The sequence below is a fragment of the Megascapheus bottae genome, chromosome 15 (genome assembly GCF_031878675.1).
Source record: "Megascapheus bottae isolate mThoBot1 chromosome 15, mThoBot2.hap1, whole genome shotgun sequence".
In the NCBI taxonomy this organism is placed as follows: domain Eukaryota; kingdom Metazoa; phylum Chordata; class Mammalia; order Rodentia; family Geomyidae; genus Megascapheus; species Megascapheus bottae.
Window position 1 is genome coordinate 44,924,320 of NC_143523.1, and position 6,380 is coordinate 44,930,699.

A 6,380-nucleotide genomic window follows, 5' to 3' on the forward strand; every position below is an offset into this window, starting at 1 on the left:
AGTACCTAGGATTACAGATATGAGCCACAAGCACCTGGCCTGACTCCTTTCTACCCCAGCTCCCACACCATGAGCAGGTGGGAGACTCCTCAGCTCTGCCTGGCTCTGGTCTGTTAAATAGTGGATCCCCCACTAGGCTGTCATACAGCGTAAAGGTGGTTAGCTCTGAGGTAGAACTTAGCTGTCCTGAGAACGATATGGGGTAGAAGGAAGGGCCCCCAAGCAAAAGCTTAGAACATTCCACAGTTCCCTGGGCAAGATGTCAAGGGTGTTAAGGAATTCTGGCTAAGTGAGTCTGAGATTAGCACACCCTCAATTAATCTTGGACATAACAGACCACATCTGCACCCTGGCATGCGCTAGGGTGTCACACTCAGATTCGGACCCATGACTGGTTCCTGTCACTTCCTTACTGTGTGATTTATCAGTCTTAGGCCTCCACTCCACATATAAAATGAGCATTGTAATGCCTACTGGGAAAATGGTTGTAAGGATAGGTACAGTGGCTCATGCCTGTAATCCCAGCACTCAGGAGGCAGAGATTAGGAGGGTCACAGTTGAAGGGCCAGCCCAGGTGAAAGCTTAGTGAGAGACTCCATCTCAACAAATTAGCTGGGTGTCTGTCATCCCAGCTACACAAGTAGCTTTAGGCAAGAGAATCGAGGTCTGTGATTAGCCCTGGACAAAAGAACACTCCTGAAAGAAAATTGTTTTAAGTAAAAAAGGGCTGAGGGAGGTTTTTTTTTTGTTCTTTGGGGGTTTTTTTTGGTCAGTCATGGGGCTTGAGCTCTGGTCCTGGGCACTGTCCCTGAGCTCTTCAGCTCAAAACTACCACCCTACCCCTTGAGTCACAGCGCCACTTCTGGTTTTCTGATGGTTAATTGGAAGACAAGAGTCTCTTAGGGGCCGGGAGTTTGGCCTAGTGGTAGAGTGCTTGCCTAGCATGCACGAAGACCCAGGTTCAATTCCTCGGTACCACATACATAGGAAAAAAAAAAAAAAAAGCCACAAGTGGTGCTGAAGCTCAAGTGGTAGAGCTCTAGCCTTGAGAAAATCCAAGGACAGTGCTCAGGCCCTGAGCTCAAGCCCAGGACTGGCAAAAAAAAAAAAAAAAAAAAGAGTCTCTTAGTCTTTAGTGCCCAGGCTGGCTTTGAACCATGACTGTCAGATCTCAGCCACCGCATCTTGCGGAAGTGTTTTTTAATTATATTTTTTTCTATTTTGTTTTCCTCTTGTTTCTTTGTTCATGTATCTGTCTCTGGAAGGGATAGAGGATCCTTCCTCATTAGATACCACATTCAAAATGAACTCTACAACTTATGGGTGGGGATGGGAGGGGAAAAACTGGGAGACAGTAAGGGAAGGGGGAACATTTTCCACAAAGAGGTGTACTGTTTACCTGACTTAGGAAACTGTAACCCCTCTGTGCATTACCTTTATAACAACACTTTTTTTTTTTAAAGGGCCCAGGGCATGGCTCAAGTACCTGACTAGTCAGTTCAAGACCCAGAGTTCAAACTCCAGTCCTGCTAAAAATAACAATGACAAAACACAAAGTATTTGTAATAGTAGTCACAACTACTGTTCTGAGGGACAGCCCTCGCCTGTCCCATGGGGACCTGTGAGGAGCACTGAAGCCTTCACGTCTGCATTTTACTCCAAGGTTTCTAGCTGCATACCCCAAGCTTTGATGCTTGCATGGGGGCTTGGTATACTTGGTTGTGTGATGTGATGGCATCCCCAGGCAGGGAGAGGTCTGGTAACTTGTCATGGTCGGGAAGGGGCAGGATTTGAACCCAGGTCTGTCTGCCTGTGTATGGCCCTGCCTACCTCTTGCTCCTGCTCTGGGTGTCCTCTTGTCGTCTCCTGAGTGGTCCCCGTGCTCAGGGCTGTGGTGGACCCAGCCTCTTTGTCTTCCAGCAAGCACACAAGGGGCATTAGTCTGCTGTGGCCTGGGAAATGGAGTCCCACTGAGGTTAGGCCAGTGGTGGGAGAGGAATGAGGTATGGAGATGCTGCAAGAGGGCTGTCCAGCCAGGAGAGGCCAAGCCTCTGAATCACATACCCTCTAGCCTCCCCTCTGCAAGCTTCTGGCCCACCCCTCCCCTCCCTTCTGTGAGCCTTCCAGGGGCCTCATCCACCTCTGGGCTCACACAGAGCTGGGGAAGATGAGGGCTGGGGTCTCAGGACCCTGGTCCTCCTTAGCCCGAGCCAGGTGGGCTCAGAGAGGGCCAGAGCTGGTGTCAGCATGACGAGCAGCGCGCCTAACCTCACCTTCGGGGCAGCTCTTCGGGCATCCCTTCTGTGGCCCTCTATTTTTAGATGCTCCTCCTAGCCTTGTACCAGCTGAGGGAGGAAGTGACTCACCTCACACACGGGCAGGTAGAGGCAGCTTCTTTGGGCCCCAGGCAGGCCCCACTTAAAGTTACCTCCCCTAGTCAAAAAATAAACGGGCTGTAGTAGAGGCCCAGGGCCTCTTTGGGCCCCTCTTGGGGTCCCTCTGCCTATGACCTCCCAGGGCCTAGGGCAGGGCTGGCCTCCTACAAGTTCAGAGGGCCTCCCTCACCCCATCAGAGGACTACAGGCCTCTAGCTTTGGGCTTGTGGCAGCTAGAGACTAGTTATAACTTTGTTCTGCCCCCATAGTAGCCCAAAGGACCCTGTTTAGTTGGGATGGGGAGGTGTGATGACCTGGGAGGTGAACAGCTGCCCCAGTGTCCGTTTCTGAGAAGTTTCTGGAGACCTGAGACTTTCAGGACCAATGGGCCACCCTGGACAGCTGATCTGGGGCTTGCTGAACTTTAAATCCAGTCCTAGAGAAAAGTCTGGTGTGGGGAGCTTGCCTCAGCGTCCTCACCTGGCCTCACCTAGTCATGGTAGGACCAGGATCCCCAGGTCCTGGCGCAGTGGACCTCAGCAGCCAGGGCTGCTCTGTTCACCTCCACAGGGGGGACTGGGCTTTGTGGCCGTGGGGCAGCGTTCTGGACAGCCTGGGAGATCCTTGAAGACACCCTGGTGAGGGTGGCTGTCCTGGCCAAAGACAATGAGGGGAAGGGTGAGCCTGTCAAGCATGGTTGGGCGGAAGGGCAAGCAGAAGCTGGGATGGTGGTGGGGGTGTTGGCCATGAAAAACAGGGCAGGAGCCAGGGGGAGACAAGAAATGCTGACAAGCCCAGTGTTTCCATCTGACAAGCTTAGTCTCAGGTGTGCTTATACTCACTGACTCAGCGAATCCACTCTGGATCAGGAAGAAGGGCATCCATCCCAGACCAGGACGTGGGCTGCTTCGCTGCGACACTGAGGCTTTGGTGATGGTGGCCAGTCACTTTTCTCTGGCCTCAGTTTCCTCCTTTAGTAACACTGTAGGGCTGGGTTAGGTACCTGTTTGTTACTGGTCCTCTGGCTTGAACTCAGGGCCTGGGCACTGAACTTGAGCTTCTTTTGCTTGAGCCACAATACCATTTCCAGCCTTTTCTGTTTATATGGTACTGGGGAATTGAATCCAGGGCTTCATGCACTCTACCACTAAGCCACATTCCCAGCCCATGATCCTGGTTTTGTGTGTTTTTTTTAATGCAGTTAATCCCACTTTATTTGAGTGTTTATCATACTAAGTAGTCTTCGTTGTTTGTGCCAACATTGGGGCTTGAAATCCAAAGGGCTGGGCTTTTTCCGCTCAAGACTGGCACTCTACTACTTGAGCTATGTCTCCAGACTAGCTTTTCCCCATTCCTTGGAGTCTTGGAGATAAGCCTCTTGGACTTTCCTTCCTGGGCTAGCTTAAAACTGCAGTCCTCACATCCTCCTGAATGGTTAGGATTACAGGTGTGAGCCAGCAGCAGCTCAGCTGGTCTCTGGAACCTTATTGTGTAGGTAGTTTCTGAGGGCTGGCTGGCCCTTGTCCTTCTCTGGGACTTCCAGAATCACAGTCCGCTAGGCAACAGATAACCTGGGGTGGAAGCGGGAAAGGACTGCACTGTCTACCTCTTGCTGGTTCCCTCTCACCCCAAGCAGCCAAGCAGGGCATAGGGGAAGGCAGGCAAAGAGGAGAGGCCTGGTCTAAGTGGTGAGTCCTTTGTCACAGGGCCAGGCAGCTGACCCAGGTGGACTAAGGTCAGGGCGGCCCCCTGTGTCTTCACTCACGTCAGCAGTGCCTTCGTGCAATCTTCTCTCATTGGGGGGCTGGGAGGAACCAGAGGCCCCTGCTCCCACCTCCATGTGTCCCTCTTAGCTGCTGGGCTGGAAACAAAGCCAAGTCAACAGTTCCTCGAATTGTGTTCCAGCCACCCGGCTCCAGAGCTAATAATATTGGCAGATGTAGGTCATGCAACTTGATCCTCTGGGCTGGGATCCCACCAGGCCCTGGGATCCCACCAGGCCCTCTGAAGGCAGTGAGCGGTGAGCTGGTTCTGGCTAGGCTCAGCTCCTGGGGTGAGGCTGGGTCTGGACGACCCCCACATTCTCCATTTGGCTTGAAGCTGGCTAGCAGCCCAGGATAGGGCAGCCTCAACACCTCGAAACTCAGAGAGGCCAGCAGCTTTAATGACTGGCCAAGGAGGTCCATGGAACGAAGGTAGAAATTGTAATAACATTTCACAAATGCAGAAAGTGCTGTCTTCTAGCTGAGGCTGGAATCCTATCTGTTGTGAGACTTGGTGCTTAGTACTTCAGGGCCAAGAAGAGGCCAGAGGGAGACAGAAGCCCCAGCACCTCTCAGCCTTGGTGGCCTGGATTTACAGCCTGAAATCCACAGACATAATTGCTTCTTTTCCTTTCTTTGGCTTTTCTCCTCCTCCTTCTCTTGCCCCCCTTCCTCCTCCTCCTCCTCCTCCTCCTCCTCCTCCTCCTCCTCCTCCTCCTCCTCTTCCTTCTCCCTCCTCCTCCATGGGGCTTGAACTCAGGGCCTGGGTGCTATCTCTGATCCTTTTTGTTCAAGGCTGCTCTACCACTTTGAGCCACAGCACTACTTCTGTTTTTTTTCTGAGTGGTTAACTGGAGATAAGAGGTCATGGACTTCCCTGCCTGGGATGGCTTCAAACTGCAGTCCTCAAATCTCAGCCTCCTGAGTAGCTAGGATTACAGGCATGAGCCTCTGGGCTGCTGCTGAGTTTTCTAATACTGAGCTTTCTAATAAATGGCTGGATGCAACATTTAGGGGTCCTGGATACACTTTGCAGTATCTAGCAGCCAGCAGGTGTTGCTGGTGAGGCTGGTGGCCAGGGCAGCACTGGGGCAGCTGGGGTGCGATATGTGTCTGATTCCAGAAGTGAGTGATGCTACCTGGCACAGGCCCGAGTGCCTAAGTCATTGCCCCCACCTCTCGTGACCATTGTGATTCCCACATTGCTCTTGGCACACTTCCTCTCTAGGAGAGAAGTCTCAAGTTACCCCAAGAAGTGAGGAAGAGGTAAAGAAAAAAGCTCCACTCAGTTTGAGCCCCCCCCCCTCCCTACATGGGCCCTGCAGCTCTATGCCTGAGAACTCTCAGGTCTGGTTCTGGGTGCAGATTTATGGCTGCAAAGTGGCTCACAGGTGACCCTGGCAGAGATGAGATGGCAAGGCTGAGAGAAGCTAGACAGCTGGCAAGGGATATGGAGACAGGTGTCTTGCTACTGACAGGCCCTTTCTGTCCTTCTGCTTTGTTTCTTCCTGGCTGGCTCACTGTGGCCCTGGGAGAGACCAACACATGACTTGCCTCTGCCTGTCCAGGAAGGGACTGGAGAAATGTTGGAGAGCTGTATCCAGATACCACCTCCAAGGGCTAGTCCTGAAGGCTCCGAGGACTTCACTGCAGGGAGTTGGGTACTTCTTGGTAGAGGGGAGCATGAAGGCCCTAGGCAGAGGGAGCTGGGCAGGAGGCAGGGAAGGTAGAAGAGTCTCCAGTGAGCAGCTGACTTGGATCTGAAGGCCCTGCAGGGTACGTGGAGCCAGGACAAGGATCTCACTAGGGGTGACCTGGTGAGGATGGTATTTGTGGGAGTGGCACTTTATCAGTGGCTGAGACTTGGCCCCCATCCTGCCTTACCTTTCCCTCTGTCAACAGACCCCTCACACCCTCCTGTGTGGCTCTGGGGCCTCCTTATCCACATCCAACAGAAAGATGAGAACAATACAGTGGAGGCAGCGGGCCTTCCAGAGACTCCCAAGTCCCTGAGGTCCTCCGGAACCTAACCTTTGAACTTTCAGTGCCAACTCCCCTGGGAAATGCACTTGCCCCTCCATGAGGAAAGGCTAGCCAGTGTCTGATCCCTGCCAGGTGGCCCTGGCTCCCTGCAGAGTAGGTTTAGATTAGTGGGGTGGAGGAGGCAAGGTGAAGCAACAAGACACCCTTCTACAAACAAAGCTGCAAGTCTTGGAGAAACCTTACTCAGACTGTCTTCCTG